The sequence below is a fragment of the Panthera onca genome, chromosome C1 (genome assembly GCF_046562875.1).
Source record: "Panthera onca isolate mPanOnc1 chromosome C1, mPanOnc1 haplotype 2, whole genome shotgun sequence".
Classification (NCBI taxonomy): domain Eukaryota; kingdom Metazoa; phylum Chordata; class Mammalia; order Carnivora; family Felidae; genus Panthera; species Panthera onca.
Window position 1 is genome coordinate 213,670,374 of NC_138346.1, and position 16,382 is coordinate 213,686,755.

General features: G+C 53.6%; 1 protein-coding gene across 1 annotated transcript in view; it reads left to right on the plus strand.

Moving 5' to 3' along the window:
- The first annotated feature begins 634 nt into the window (after positions 1-634).
- The window catches only part of CASZ1 (castor zinc finger 1), a 146,653-nt gene continuing 130,905 nt past the window's right edge, over positions 635-16,382 (plus strand). Inside the window, exon 1 of the mRNA XM_060622326.3 lies at positions 635-786. The gene's annotated coding sequence lies outside the window, so the exon portion shown is untranslated. The remainder of the gene's footprint in view (positions 787-16,382) is intronic.

Consider the following 16,382-nt stretch of genomic DNA (forward strand, 5'->3'; position numbering starts at 1 on the left):
GCTTTATTTTCTTCATGGGTCCTTTCACTCTCTGAAATATTATTCATTTGTTTTAATGTTCATTACCTTCACCGCACACCCCCCCCCCCCCCACTCCCAGTCAAGTTCATTCTTCATGGTCTATCTTGCTCACTTAAGGATTTATTTCCTGCACAATGGGCTGAATGAAGAACTCCCTTGCAAAGAATGAGTGCAAAGCAGATATCAAACAGTGAGAACATCACGTTCCTTTGGGTTCGGCAATTCTAACATTCCAACTTGTAGAAAAGACCTAGTTCTTCAGTGGGAAAGTGGGAAGCAAGACTGGCTCTCGAGGGATCGGAACAGGTGAAAGCGACCCACTCCTGTCCCTCCTCTCTTGTCCCCCAGCCTCAGCTCCACTCAACTGGGTTGGGGGTGGGGGGGCGGTGCGGGTAGAAAGCTTCTCCAGCCGCAAAAGAGAGCCGTGCGCTCAGATGCTCCTCCGCAGGCCGCGTCTAGCTGCGCTCACAAGCCGAGCTCAGCCCGGGCGGTGGGTGGGAAGAAACAGGGAGGGGAAGGTCTGGGGGTGTGAGGGTGGAGCGGAGCCCGGCCCTGCGATCCGGCCCGGGTTTTGCATGCCACCCACTCGCCCGCTCGGCCGCGGAGAATTCCATAATCACAGCGGGCGAGAGCGGAGACTGGGAGCGAAAAATCCGGGATCCGGCAACTTTGGGCAGCGCATGCGCGCCCGCGGCGCTCCATCCCAAACACACACACATTTTTCCCCCGGACTTGGAAAGTCACCCAAAGCCGCCCCAAGTGCAGGTAAGAGACTCGGCGCTCCCTCCGCCGCGGCTCCCCCACGCCCCTCAGCTCCGGGGGCCTCCCGGGGTGCTTCCCCGCCTCGCCCCCTGTCCCGGTGCAGCCCCCCACCCCCGAGGCTGCCGCTTGCAGCAGGGAGCGGGCGAGCGAGCGAGCGAGCCAGCCAGCCAGCCAGCCAGCCTGCCTGCGCGCGGCGGCTGCCACCCAACTCCGGCAGTGCGGGAGGCAGGGGGCACGGAGGGCTGGCATCCGGGCGCGGGGCGGCGCGTCGCCCGCCGCGGCCAGGGGAATGCCCAGCGCGCGGCTCCGGGGGAGGGGAGGGCTGCTGCTCCTGGGGGTCACTTACTCCAGCTGAGGGGGCGGCGGGGTAGGGGAGAGGAGGGGGAGGTGCCAGGCGTGAGTGCAGGACTTTACAAATAGGGTGGGGGCGTCCCCCGCGCTGCAGGCTCGGGGCGGGGGGGCAGGTGCTCGCCAGTACCGGGTAATCACTCCTTCCCCCTGCGTTCCACCCCCCCCACCCCCACCCCGGCTGCAGGGGTTCGTGCGCTCGCCAGGGCAGAGAAGGAGGCAGGGGTGAGGGGTGCCTGGGGTGACTTTGCAAGACTTTGCCCAGGGGAAGGGGTGGGTGGGGAGCCCCTCCAGCCGACTCTTGTGCCCCAATACCAGGGTGTAGGTGTTACCGGCAGAGGTAGGCAGTGTTCACTTAGGCGCGGGGTGCCAAGGGGTGCCTCCGGGTGGGAAAACGAAGGCAATGGGTTGCTTGGCTGGGGGGAGCGGCGCCCCCTTTTTCATTTGTGCCTGGGAAGTTTGTCTCAAGTGCGCTGCTTCGGGCGCGGCAAGTGGCGCTCCTCACTCCCCCCACCCCCACCCCAGCGTCCCCGGGCGCAGGACTGGCAGTGCTGGGCACAGGGAGCCGGGGCACCGGCTTAGGGCCATGCGGCTGTCCGCCGGCGGCCGCCTGGGTCCGGGGAAAAGTTCCGGGGACTTGCCGCGGTTGTTGTGTGCGCCGGGAGAGAAGTTGCGCCCGGGGATGTGGGACGTTGGGCTGGCGGGCCGGCAGGCGGGTGGAGCGGTGCGCTCCCAGGGGGCTTGGCCGCGGTGGGCGAGGGTCTGGCGGGGTCTGTGCCCCCAGGGTGGGCTGAGGGTGACCTCGGGGCTTAGCAGTTGGGGAAAAGAAAACCCTAAATCTAGGGACGCAAGGCTGAAAGAGGCACGAGTTGGAGGACAGAGAAGAGTAGCTCGTTAGGGGAGCAGGAGGGCACCAAAGGGGAGAGGGCCGGACCACCCGGTCACTTGGGGTCGACCTTCAGGGCAAAGGAGCGCGTGGTGGCTGGCAGAGGAGTGTCGCGAAGCGGGGCTCCAGGGGGCGCGCGGGAATGGGGTATATCGGGTCGGACAGACTGTCAGGGAGCTCCCGGGGCAGGGGGCCGAGTCGTGCGCCCGGGGTGAGCCGGCCGGGCGGAGCGGCGGCCGGTTTATTTTTACTCGGTGGCATTTGCAGAATGTGCAGCTGATGGCCGTCGGCCGCCAGGAAGTTTTGCTTTCTGTTCTTTCTCTCTTTCCGAAGCCAGCGCGGCCGGGAGCGGGCGGGCCGGGGAGCCGGGCCTGGGAGGGGAGGGGGCGGCCGCTCGGGTGGCAAAGTGCGGGCAAGGGGCGCGCTGGGGCGGCGGGCGGGGGCTGGCGGGCAAGGGTGGCGAGCGGCGCTGGGTCTCTGCGGAGCATTTGGGCGAATGTCTGTCCCCAGCGTTGGGAGCTTCTCGGCGAGGGGAACAGGTGTATGCGCCGTCAATCACAGCGGGAGGGACACTTTGGGGGCGTAGATTAAGATAATAATAATAGATTTTTCTCTAGGGGGTGGGCGCAGATTCTTCTTCCAAGTCGTTCCCGACCCAGGTCCGAAGTTGGGGGCGGAGAAGAGTGCCGAGGGAGGCAGGGGGCTGCTTCTCCCTCTCCACAAGTTCTTCCGGACCCAGCCTCAGCTTGAGAAGCGGGCCCTGGGTGCGGCGAGGACCTCCTTCCAGTCACGCTGGGGAGGGTGCGGGTGCGTGTGCGGGTGCGTATGATTTGTCCACCAGGGAAGCAGCGAAAACACCCCTCCAACAAGCCTGGAGCTCCCCCAAACCCAGCTGGATCGAGGGGGTTTGTTCGTCGCTGTCCCGGCGGAGTCTGGGGGCACGACCTCCAGACTGTGTGGTTGTCCCGCCAACACCCGGTAGACTCAAAGAGATGGGGGCGGCGAGGGGAGAAAGGCCAGGGTAGTCGCGGAGCAAAGTTGGGAAATTTAGGACGTCTCTAAGCTGGTACAAGCGCGCGGTAAGAGCGCGCGAGGGGACTGGAAAACAGATCGCCGGGTAAATCGGTACCCCCCCCCCCCCCGCGGCGCGCGCGCACACACACACACACACACACACACACACACACACACACACACGAACACCACACACACGTCGCCGTCCTAAAGGGAGCTGTCCGGGCTGAGCAGGAGCAGCTGCGCCGGGCGTGGTGAGGGGGGTAGTTGGTCCCCGGGGGCTGCGCCCGGGCTGCGCTCCACGTGCCCAGAGGGGGCGCTGGGCCGTTCGGCGCCCGAGCGCAAAGCTCCGGGTTTGCGCCTCGGAGGCGGCCAGGAGGTGCGTCCCGGGCCATCTCCGGCGACTCGCGCTGCCTCTCCCGACGCCAGTGGCTTTCCCACTTCCTAAACTTCGGCTTTGTGGTCTGCTCCTCACTGGAGCTCTCAGACCCTCTGCAGGGCAGGGTGGGGAACTTTTCCCTTCCCGGCGGCCGCCACCGTCTCTCTCTCCGGAATCCCGCGAGCTAGAGAGATTGCCCCCCGCCCCCATCTTGTTAGCCACCTTGGAGGCGGTTAACGAGAGTTTATGGGGAATATTGTTGAACTTCAGTAATCAGGTTTCCAGCGATCTTATGCCTCCTGTTTAATTTATTAGACTAGTTATTTATTCTGTTGATGATAATCTGTTGCTGGTTTCTATGGAGATGTTAAACTGATCTCTTTCAGAAATCAAACTCCATATGCACTAAAACGTTTAAAGGGGCAGTGCCTCTCTCTCTCTCTCTCTCTCTCTCTCTCTCTCTCTCCCCCTCTCTTTTTGATTTTTGTTTTTAGACTTTGCACCTTGCAGACACTTCGAGTCTTTCCCTGAGTCTCAGTGCTTTTTATTTCCTTCTTACGAAGGAGAAGAGCCGGGAGACTCGCGCTTTGTGGCAAGTACAGCTTATTATGGCTAGAAGAGAGCGAAGGCTTTGATGCCTAAGTTGCATCATCATTTAAAACAGATCATTTCACCGCCCCCCCCTTCCCCATCTTATAAGAGCAAAATTCTTTCAAGATCAAAGAGTCCAATCTAAAAACACACACACACACAAAAACAACTATTGTTAAAAAAAATAGAAAGTCAAATGTAAACCTCTCCTTTATATCTGTTCCCCTGTGTTTAAAGAATTTTTTTAGTGAGAAAAACAAAACTTGTAGCTCAGCTAATTTTTCATACTTATTAATAGTTTATCTGCCCCCCCCCTTTTTAATTTAAAAAGAAGTTCAAAGTTAGATTTCTCTGCCTGTGGGGGTTGAGGTATATTTGCTTCTCTTTTAGATCCTGACCATCTGTTTTTGGAAAATTAGCCTCTGGGAAGAGAGGGAAAGTTTTTACTCAAACTTAATGGAGTACTTAAAAAAATTTTTTTTAATACCCAAATATTTTGCAGTCCTAATTTCTCCACTTTTGGGGGGAATATCAGTAACCTCTGTCTTGTGTATGAGAGCATATCAACTTTTTCTCTTTTTCTCCTCCCCTCCTCAGGTATTTTTCTGTAGACTTTGGGGGGTGGGGAGGAGGGTACAGTGAATTAAGAAAGTAAGGCAGAAAAAAAATTATCTTGGTTTGTGACACTCTGAAAAATTGCAAACCTACTCTGAACTCAGATATTTATCACGCTGACAGATATGATACAAAGCGATTGCATTTCCTAATGATCCTCTGGGACTAAGTTGTAGGTAAAACCATTTAATGCATTTTTAATTTTAAAGTAAGGCCTGGGTTCCATTTTCTTGGAGGTGGGGGGAGTGGATGTCCCTCTCTAGAGCTGATGCTTTCTGAGTATACTGTTTGGCTTTTGCAAGTAGAATCCCCCACCTCCACCCCTTCCCATTTCCATTTACTTTGGGGAGGGGTGAGCCACACACAGGGCATTTGGCTTTCATAAATAAATTTATATCTGGCCAGAAGGTCCAAAACTAAATAAGAGCACACTTAAAAAAAAAAAAAAAAGAGAGAGAGAGAAGAAAAAACAAACCTCAGACTCCACCCCTGCTATAGGAAATAAAACAGAGGCTGTGCTTGACTTTTCCCCCCCCTCTCATGCCATTCTGGTTCTCTTTTACATTATTTTCTTTTGGAAGGGGGTGGAGTGGTTGTTGCTTCTCAGCTCAGAGGAGAGAGGAGCCATTCTTGCTATTTCCCCCTTTGCTATATTTTAAAAATTTGTTTGATTTGGATTGCAAACAGAACAGGCTTACGGGAGAAAAGAGCACACTGTGGCTTTAAACTCAGGAGTTTGCATATTCTCCTTGTATCTTTCCCCTTTGCTAATTATTGTGTTGTTTTCAGAGCAAATATGTCATATCCATGGCGACCGGGCAGGTTTATTGTCTTTCTGAAGCAATAGCTCACATAAGTAATTAATGACTTTCTTTTTTTTCCTCTGGCTTAGGTTAAACAGATCATTCAAGGAAAGTCATATCTCTCTCTTCTCTCTTCTCTCTCTCTCTCTCTCTTTTTTTTTTTTTTTTTAGCCCAGTGACATAAGAACATGAGTTAGAACAAGAAAATACTTTAACCAAGAAGTCAACAGCTTATTTTCCCCCATTTCTTTTAAAAGCTGAAGTGTCAGCTTTCAGACATATGAGGCTGTCATTCTGGCAGCCGTGAGCAGTGCAGTTGGAAATCCATTTGAAGGTTGTGCGGAAGGCAAAGTGTTGGCATGGGGGGGAGTAACCTGAAGGAATTTGCTTTGGAGGTAGGGGGGAAGCACTCCAAAATGAGTATTTCTCCTGTATTTAGCAGAATTTAATTAAATTGTTTACAGGAAAGAATTAATGAGTTGGTAGTAATGTGTGTCCCCCCCCCCCCTTCTTTTTCCCAGTCTAGTTAATTGGAAAGACAAAGTTTTTCTTTTTTGATTCACCTTGAGCTTCAGCTTTCTCCAGCCTTTGTCTCAAGTGTTTTTTCCTGGAAAAGTACCTTTTGGAATCCCCTCTGGTTTAATATTTCCAGAATTATAGCAAAGGGGTTGTTTTTTCCCTTAGCCGTACAACCTAAAGCTGATTTCTGCTTCTCAGGAATCCGCTGTGATGATTGACGATGACCTGGATTTTTTTTTTCACTTATTTTTGGAGGGGATGGCTCTGTGAGGATGTAAAATTATAGAGCCAGCGTATCTCCCTTCTGTATTAAGTGACAGTGTTGGGAAAGGTGTAAGAAATGTTTTCCTTTTTTTTTTTTTAAATCACCATTTATGTTCCTCCCTTTTCAAATGGACTTTTTGCTAATAAGAAGTCTTAGGATGTCATTCCTTAACTTTAGAAAGATACTAGATGTCCAGCTGATACTCTCTTTTGCCCCCCCCCCCCCCCCCCCCCCCGCCAACAGGCAGGCATTAATTAAGCACACTTATACTCTGTTCTCCATCCTTTTGAAATTCCACGTATTCCTAAGGTTTTGTGTGTGTCCTTAAAAAAGGGGAATGAGATAAAGAGAAAAGCATTTCTATTATATTTATACTCGGACACAATGAAGAAGGATATTCTCCCCCCCCGCCACCCCTCCATTTGAAGTAAGTTAAAAAAGGCTGTGAGTCAACTGAATGAATCTTTAGGCTTTTGGCATTAAAAATAAAAATATAAAGCAGAAGAGAGATTTCTTTGGTATCTGATTTCCGAAGAGGAGAAGAGAAGGCCAGGCGAGTCTGGTGCTGAGACTCCAGCGGAGTGGTAATTGAGCCCGTAACCTCTTGATGTCTATATCAGAAAAACAGACATGAGCAGAGCGAACCGAGGAGAGGCAAACAAGCCTTGTAAAGGAGGGAGCTCAAGGGGAGATTCAGAGAGAGAGAGAGAGAGAGAGATTTAATTTATAGACATTTTAAAAACTGTAATTTCATTAGGATCTGTTCTTCCCCTTCTCTGAAGGGCAGCCCAGCAGACCGATCAGGCGGTCCCTCTGCTGGGATGCATGGAGTGGTTTGGTGGGCGCGAACTTGGGCATTCGTGGAGGCTGGCGGGCTCGTTTGCTTGTTGCCTATTTTCCAATGGCTTCCTTATTTGGGAATTAAAAAGTCCCGAATAGCGAAAAGTTAACCATGGCTTCTGGCCGCCTGGTGATCTCCCCTGTGGGTGTCGACGCCGTGCCTCGAGCGGGTCTGTCTCCTGCCTGGCCTTTGGCACCTGTGTGTCTTCATTCTGTCGCTGGGCTGCCTGTGGTTCCAGATGCAGGAAGCCACTGGGGATGGGGGGGGGGGGGTGCCCCATCTCTGCCCCCCGACTCAAGTTCACCAAGTTAAGTTGCTGTGGTGCTGAGGCCACCGTGTGGGTTGGGGGTGGGGGGGGAGCTAACGCCTGTCATAAATTCTGCAAAAATTAATCAACCGTTTAAGAGCCTGCACGTTAACGAGGTTGTGTGGGCAAGCTGGGCCCCTTCTACAGTTCTCCCTGCTCAAAGTCCAGCAGAGTGAGGGGTGGTCTGGAGGGTGGGGAAGTGAAGGGGGAGTTTTTTTTTTTAATCTGAATAATTGAGAACAACTAGGGAGAGGGAAGAAGAGAGAGGGGTTTATTGAATATAAATCCTCAAGTGCCCTTGTTCCATATTGTTGGAATTTTTTTTTTTTTTCTTTTGGTCTGGATTTGTCCTGTGTGTCTTTGGTGGAAAAGACACGTAGAGAAAGAGAGCCAAGGAGGGGGGTGGGGAGAGAGAGGGAAGGATAGAGAAGAGAGAGAGAGAGAGAGAGAGAGAGAGAGAGAGAGACGTGTGGCTCCTTCGAAACTCATTATCATTCTTAATAAGCCTTAAGGAATAAAGAAGAGAGAGCATTGAGTGTAAATGCTGGGTAATCCTAACACTTCTCAAGGTGAGAGGAGTCTTGAGGACACAGAGAAAAGAGAGAGCAGAGAAGGGGGGGCATGCAGTCCTGGGGGAGTGGCAGGCCAAGGGTTTGGGAGGCTCTGCAGGAGACCTGGAGGCTGGGGTGGCGGGGGTGGGGGGGTGCCCATAGAAGCCCAGACCAGACGGTTGTCTGAGATGACACTGGGATCTCCAGGAGAGGGTGACTAGCTGGGATAAGGGAAGCATCTGCCTTGGGTCGGCCCTGCCTTGGGTTGTAACGGGGAGCAGGTGCCACAGGGCCTTTGCTCCCTCCTGGGCACCGTCTCCCCGGCAGGCTCAGCTCCTGTCTGCCCCCCAACCCCCCTCCACCCTGGCCTCAGGTTCCTGGAGAAGGTGGGGGGTGGATGGCTTGTCCTGCTCCCTTGGGCTCCCCCGCATTGTCCGCTCTGGTAAGCCGGAGGGACAGAGCGGCGGCCAGAGCTCAGCTCCGGACACTAGGTGGCTTAGAGGATCTTCGAGGTTTTTCAAGACGAGCAGCCGCTGGCTTCCTCTCTCCTCCCCGCTGGTGGCCTCTGCCGGGCCTGTCCTCTGCCGGGCCTGCGGGCAGCCCTGGCAGGCCGGCAGGAGGGTGAGTGGGCCTTGGCACAGGAGCATGGCACAGCTCCCGGGGCCAGCGCTCCCAGTGACCAGCTTCCAGGCCAGGCAAGGGGAGGCCCAGGAGGGGGGGGGCCAGGGAGGCAGCTGGGCAGGGCCACTTGAGAGGGACAGTTGGGCAGGAGATACTGCTGAGCCCATGGTGGGGGGGGGGGGTCTCTGCTCCTTCCTCTTTTGAGTTCGTGTGCCCCCTTTGAGAATCCTCTTAATAAAAAAAGGTCTCATAAGCATAAATTCTACTTATTCTTTGAGGGGTTTCAGCAGATCTTATAAACCCAGCTAAGGACCCTCTAGGGTCCCTTGCTCTGGTGGGCTTCTTTCCAATTCTCCAGGACCGTTGTGGGGGGGAAGGCAAGCGAGGAGGCAAAATCTGTTCTGTCCGTTCCCATCCCTGCCTACCTCAGTACTGGGGGAGCAGAGTCAGGTCAGACTGTGACACGGCTCCCCGCCCCGTGCAGGTGGACTGGGGCCCACACTCAGATTCCCCTCTAAAGAGCCATACCTGCTCAGGTAGATGTCCCTCTACAGGACAAAGGCAGCCTTCTCCTCATCCGGAGGGGCATTCTGGAGGATTCCTAGGGTATTTGAGGAATGGTCTTAGCCAAGGTCGTGTCCAAACCGTGGGTGATTTTCTCTGGAGACAGAGGAGGGGCAGGAGATACAATTCAGGTTTGACTTACCATAGTCAGGTGTGTGTGTGTGTGTGTGTGTGTGTGTGTGTGTGTGTGTGTGTGTTTTAACTCGGTGTTTCTTTTGGAAAGCAACTTCTGGGGAGCATGCAAAAAGGGGTGCGTGGGAGTTGGAGATGAAGGCTGGTGACTGAGCTGGTGTGAAACCCGGAGGGAGAGCAGGACGGGTTAATGGCGTGTGGATGCTGCTTTTCTGTTGTTTAAAAGCAGTAATGACCAAATCGCCTGCCCTGTGTGCCTTGCTGATGAGATTTACCGAAAGGAAGCCGCGCTGCCTCTCTGCTGGTCTTGGGGTGGGTAAGCGTGTGTGCGTGTGCGTGTGCGTGTGCGTGTGCGTGTGTGTGTGTGTGTGTGTGTGTGTGTGTGTGTGTGTGATGAGAAGAAGGGGTGGGGGAATCGGCTCTGCCAGGCTGGCACTCTTCCCCAGCACTAATTGCTGGCAGAGTACCCACGGGGGCTGTGCCAGCGTCTCCCGCTCTGCCCGCCCCCCTCGCCCCTGGGGAGCTCAGCTGTGCAGCTCGCTATGTGAGGGCCATTTCCGGGCCCACTAGGCCCAGAGGCTCCTTTGGGAATTTCAGGGAAATCTGATTCCTGAGGGGGGGACGACCATGGGCCAAGCCCAGCATCTTTGGTCTGGCAGGAGGGGACAGGGTGAGACTTGGGTGGTCTGGAGCTCCGCTGAGGTCTGGTTATAGGGGTCAGGAGACGGCGTTCCCGTTCCGGCTCTGCACTAAACCGCTGTGTGGTCTTGGGCAAGTCATTGGACCTCTCTGGGCCTCAGTTTCCTCTCTTATCAAATGGCCTCTGACCCTACTTCCCTCACGGGGTCGCCCTGCTGGTCGGCTGGCCTAGCAGCTCTGAAAGTTCTTTGAAATCATGAAATGTCATGGAGAATTGATCTTGGTCACAGAGTCACGTACAGCGTGCCCTCTGTGTCAGATGAGCCAGTTTCATATAATATGGTATCAGTCATTCCCGAGAGCCGTGGGCCTGAACATCGCGTGTGTGTAAGGGTGGTGCTGGGGTTGCGTTTTTACATCACGTTGTGCTTTGGTTCTCATTACTGGGAGCTGGGGACTGAGTTAGTGGGGGGCAGTTGCTTTTCAGACGGTACAGGGGACCCCTTTCAGGATGTGGGGTGTACTTAACTGTTTTGAGCCATGGATTCACTGAGGAGCTGCATAGATTGTAGATTATGCATTCTGGAATTAGTTAGCTGGGGATCAAAGTCACGTCCTTACGTTAGTTACTTAACTAGCCTGTGCCTCGGTTTTCTTATCCGTAAAGTGGGGATATAGCATTGGCTGCCTCGTGGGGTTGATGTGAGGATTAGACGAGCTGAGGCTTGTGCTTAGAACCAGCCTGGCACCTGTGTGTGTTTCAGACTCACACAGGAGTGAGTGTGGACACACCTGCTGCCCACCAGGGCGTGCTGTGGACGAGACAGAAGGGAGAACCCGCTCTCTGTATCTGGGGGCTGGGACTCCCGAAGGTGTGGGGTGCTGTGGTGTTAGAAACTCTGATTTTGTGTTTTATCTTTCTGGGCTACCTTGAGGTCTCCTGGTATTTAAGTCAGAAGGCCCACATTTGGAGTCAGACCCCAGAGGGGACACTGACGAGGGGTTGGTGGGGGCAGCCCCTGGGAACTGCCCCACGGTGCTGGTGGACCCTGCCTGTGTTCACACAGCCTGTGGGCTTAATGCGGGCCCCAGAGGCCCAGGGATCAGTTTCACTACCCCTCTGTTTGCACATCTGTAAAATGGGATTGGAAGCCCACCTGTGAGCCCCGAGTAAGAGCACAGCGGTCTTTTTTTTTTTTTTTTTTTTTACTGAGTTTTTACTTTGAACGTTATTTCTGGGATGCACTTAGCCGGGTGAACAAACAGCACACAGTAGGGACCGCGGGGTGAAAATCCGAGGAACAACAGGCCAGCCTTGGGCCGAGGCTGAGCTGAGCCCTGGACGACCCAGCGCTAAGCGCTAAGCTCGGTGCTCAGCAAGAGAGTCGAGCTGGGGAAAGCGGGGCACGGTGGGGATGCAGCCCAGGCTTCCCCCTGCCCTTGGGTGATCCTGCCCTGGGGCGGGGGGCATGCCTCCAGGCCTGGGTGGAGGTGGGGAGGGAAGGGCCAGGAGAAGAAGCAGAGGTGGCTGGGAGGCAGTGACCTAAGGAGGCAAGGACATGGGGGCTTTGCAAAGCAGGGGGCACTTGAGGGGCGAGGGGCACTTATGGAAGATGAGGTGTATGAATCGCCACCGGCCTCTCCCATTTCACTGTGCTATGCCAAAACACCCCGGTTCTTGTTTCACTATCTGAGATCTGGGAGCAGGTTAATTTCCATGACGAACTCCAGGCCACGTGCTCAGAGGATTTATCTAATTAAACTGATGCTTTTTTTTTTTTTTTTTTTTTTTGAAGAAAGAAAGGAAGGGAGGGAGGGAGAAAAGAAAGGTAGGAAGGGAGGAAAGATGGAAGGAAGAAAAGAAGGAAGAAGAAATGGAGGGAGAAGGAAGGATGCAATGGGAAGGAGGGAGGGAAGGGAGGAGAGGGGAAGAAGGAAGGAAAGGGAAGGAAGGAGAGAAGGAAGGAATGGAAAGAAGGAAGGAAGAAAAAGAGAAAGAAGAGAAAAGAAGAGAAAAGAAAAAAGAAAAAGATGGGAGGGAGGGAGGGAGACAGATAAACTGGAGGCAGACCAGTGATTTTTAAATCCACGCCGGAATGGAGGAGAGGCTTGGTGGCAGAGATGGGGGTCTTCTGAGTGGGTTTCTGTCTTATGATGCTCTTAAGTTTATTTCCAACCTGACTCTTGGGCTGGGAGGGAAAGGGGCAGCTGGAAGGATTCCGGATCTGGACTCTCCAGTACAGTAACCCTCCCGTGTGGCAGCTGAAATGAACTGAAACGAAAGATTCAGGGGTGCCTGGGCGGCTCAGTCGGTCAAGCGTCCGACTCTTGGTTTTGGCTCGGGTCACGATCTCACAGTTCGTGGGTTTGAGCCCCGCGTTGGGCTCCGTGCCGGTGGTGCAGAGCCAGCTTGGGATTCTCTCGCTCTCCCTCTCTCTCTCTGCCCCTCCCTCACTCGTGTGCTCTCCCTCTCTCAAAATAAATAATAATAAAATTAAAACTTAAAAAAAAAAAAAGGAAAATTCAGTTCTCCAATGAACTAGCCACATCTCAAGTACTCCATAGCCGCTGGTGGCTACTGTGTTGGACAGCACAGATAAAGAGCCTTTCCACCATGACATCAGGTTCTATTGGACAAGAAGGGTCTAAGAGGGAAGGGCGTTTCGCTCGGAGCCTGGGCTAAAGGGATGAGTCCCCAGGGGACAGTGATGGAGGCAGGAGATGGGCTCTCTGCCCGGTGCCAAGGCCCGTGTGGTGCTGGGCCCTTCTTCCCTTTAGAATTGAGTGCACCTTTCCTCCCTTCTGGGCCAGGGCAAGCTGGTGTGTCTACACTTAGCAGGACAGGGTTTAGGTATTTATTTTTTAAAACTTTTTTTTTTTAATCTTTATTTTTGAGAGAGAGACAGAGACAGAGTGAGAGCAGGGGAAGAACAGAGAGAGAGGGAGACGCAGAATCCGAAGCAGGCTCCAGGCTCCGAGCTGTCAGCACAGAGCCCGACGCAGGGCTCAAACCCACAAACCGTGAGATCATGACCTGAGCCGAAGTCGGACGCTTATCCGACTGAGCCACCCAGGCACCCCCCAGAACAGGGTTTAAATAAAGCCTTTTCTCACTTTCTGTCTTTTTGACTTCGGGCAGGGTCGTAACTGAGCATGTGGACGTGCTGACTTGTAGGCACCCTGCCCCACCGGGTCTTCATGGTCATCACCTGAGCGACGCATGTAAGCACTTAGTACAGTGCTGGGCACAGAGTGACCATTTGAAAAATGGGGACCGCGGTTATTATAATAACTAGATTATCGTTGTTGATATTATTTTTATGTGATTATCAAAGAGGTTTTGTGGCTGCCACATTCTTAGGGACGCTCCTGGACCAAATGCTAATTTCCCTATAATCAACACTTTGCAGAATTAGTTTAAATGAGCTCCCCCTACCCCCCCCCCCACCAACCCCTGCCTTCTGGAAGCCTATTTTGGATCCCTTTCCACCTCTCCCCATCCCTTTTTTCTTTGGGCCAAAAGAAGCGTTGGAACCACCCTAGAATTAACTCTTGCAGGCCTCTTCTACTTGTGGGAGCCCCTCCTCCTCCCAGCACACGTAAAATTGTGCCCATGTGTGCACGCACGCACGCACACACACTGCTGGCCAAACTACATTAAAAAAAAAAAAAACAACAACAGAAAAAAAACCCCAACGAAACACCAAAGTATTAAAATAGGGGAGAGCAGATGTGGCCCAGGCGGGGCCGGCTGGATTGTTTGGGGCTGGGGGTGGGGGTGGTGGCCTCTGGGAGGGACGTGTGTGTTTATTCCTGGACATTGCCCAGTGCCCTGTGTCCTAATGTGGAGCTGAAAAGTCCCCTGTATTGTGCCGGCTCCTTTCCCCGTGAAAAGGCAATTGAGTCAGTGAGTTCCGAATGGATTGGAGCTGACAGTAAATGAGAACTTGGCAGTGGGTAGAAAACAAGTTCCCCCACCCCTGCCCCCCACCTCACACACACTCACTTATCCTTCCCTAAACTCCCAACGCTCGCTGGTTGGGGTTTTAGAGGGGTTTTGAAAAAAAAAAAATTCCGGTTTCTTTTTGTATGTATCAACATTATCAGTGGGGGTTCTGCCCCAGCCTGCCCCCTCCCCCAGGGACGGCCGAACCCGCTCCGCATCGCCTCCATGGCTCCGCCAGTGATCCCGAATGAGTTAAAGGCTGAATCAACTCTAGACCCAGCTGTACATTTTTACTCTGGGTTCCTGAATGGAGCGATGTGCTACGCTCAGCACGATTGGAGACTGTCTGCCCCGGGTGGCCCACCCGGCCCCCACCCTTGCTGGGCTCCACCAGCTTCCATGGGACCTGCTCCTGGCAAGTGGGGAGGTGGTGGCCCATGCTGTGGGGACCTCGTCTGGTGGTCCCCACTTCCAGCCTCCCGTTAGAGACCTGTTTTATCTTGAACGGCAAGCGTGCGTCATCTTGAGCTGGTATCATGCCTGGTCCGCAAAGGAGGCTTACAATTTTGAGGTTTGTATGTGCCGTGGGCCCTGCCCCTGCCTCCCCAGCCCCCAGTATTTCCGCCACCCATGGTGCCCACACCAGTAAATTGGTCGGCAGCCAACTACTTGCACCTGGCCCTTGTAATGGCCACTGTGGCACTGTGACTTTAGACACATCCCTAACCATCGGGAGCCTCAGTTTCCTCATTTGCAAAAGAAGAATGGTCACGGTGCCTCTAGCATGGGGCTGCTGTAAGGATTAAATGGAATAATGCTGGGAAGGTACTTGACATGGGGCCTGGCACATGGTAACAACGTAGCTGTTATTGCTACCTATTATTCCTTGCTCGCCAGCTGTTATCAGGAAGGCAGGAAGGCGGAGGGGCTCAGGCCCGTTGCCGTGTCCAGGCCCCAGGATGCCCCAGCCCAGGCTGGAGCCTTAGCACCCCAGCCCAGAGGCTGTGGTCACCAGAATTCTGCCGAAGCATACTTGCCAAACCAGCAGGGTGAAAGTCAAGAACAAGCCAGAGGAGTACAGAGCACTGGAGGGAGCAGGGAGAAGGCTTCCCACACCCAGGGCCGGGTTCACGGACCCCCAAGGTGGCAGCCGCTGGGCTGGGCTGGCCTCCCTGAGCCAGGGGAGTGTTGGCTCCCAGGCGCTGGCGCCATCTTGGTTCTCCTTGGCTTCCCCTCAGCGGTCGGGAGCGTGGCCCTTGCCCTCCCACAGGAGCAGGTGGCCTTTGCAGCCTGGCACCTGTTCCTGGAGGGCGGCTGCCAGGAAGGCGCAAACCTGGGGATCGCCCAGTGTGTCTGCCGAGTCCTTGCACGAGGCCTGTTTACTCCCTGGAGGGGCTCGCCTGAGCCTGACCTGATGTTAGAGGTCAGAGCAGGGCTTGTTCTGTCGTCCAGAGCCCCCCCTCCAAGCCCTGCAGGTGAGTCACAGAAGAGTCCCAGGAGAGCCGGGACCGGCAGCCTGAGGTCTGTGTGCTGGGAGCTTGCTGAGGGAGCAAGGGGGGCCAGGAAAAGGGACGAAAGATGTAGAGGAAATTGGCGAGGATACAGGTGAAGCGTCTTGCTTTTGTCCCCAAGGGGCATCAAGCAAGCCGTGGTGATTTTACATTTGCAGCTTATTAAAAGAGGAAGGAAATAGACATTTTTACTGAGCACCAACTATGTGTCAGATGCTGTGCTGTGACTTTCCGTGGGATTGAAGGACACAAGGCAGGTCGTGGTTTGACTCCCGTTGTACCACCGGTCAGGAAATAAGGCTCAGAGAGGTTAAGAAATTTACCCGAGTTTACCCAGCTGGCTGAAGGAGAGCCAGAGTTGCAATGCAGGCTGGCGTGACTCTGAAACATGTGCCTGGAAAATGTAACCGCATTTTAAATAGGTTTTGAAAATAAATAAAGGAAAAAATTCACGCGTAGTTTAACTATCACCTCTTCTAGTATTTAGTGTATTTCCTTCTGGTGTTTTTTTTTTTTTTTTTCCTTTGGTGACCGTATATATTTGTATAATCTGCAATTTACATAATTATAACCATAAGAGAGTATGGGCTTTAGCTGAGAAGTAAGAGGGAGAGAAGGTCCCCTGAGCTGGGGCCACAGATTGATTCTCAGCAAAATGGAAACCCGGCTTTGGCCGTGAGCCATCTTTTCCGTAATGAGGTTCCCGAAGTGGCGTTGGAAAAAGCCAACTGGGGGGAATGGACAGGCAGAGAAGACCCTTGCGTTCCCTCCTGGGTTGGTTTTGCACAGTTAAGTGGTAGAATTTTCCTTTTAACTCACTTCCTTCTTGCTTTTGACAAATGGGAATATTTGTACCATTTTCCCGAATGACCTCCTCTCCTTGGGGTAATGAGAAAATGAAAGTCTTTGCTAAGTGCTTTGAGATATTCAGATATAAAAATGGAGAGCAGAGTGTTGTCATGGGCCTTTTGCTGCCAGGGCGCTTCATAAAGAGGAAGTACAGCTTGTGGGGGTGAAGGTCAGCGTGGGGATGAAGGCCATTGCTGGAACCAACGTCTCTCTGGGCA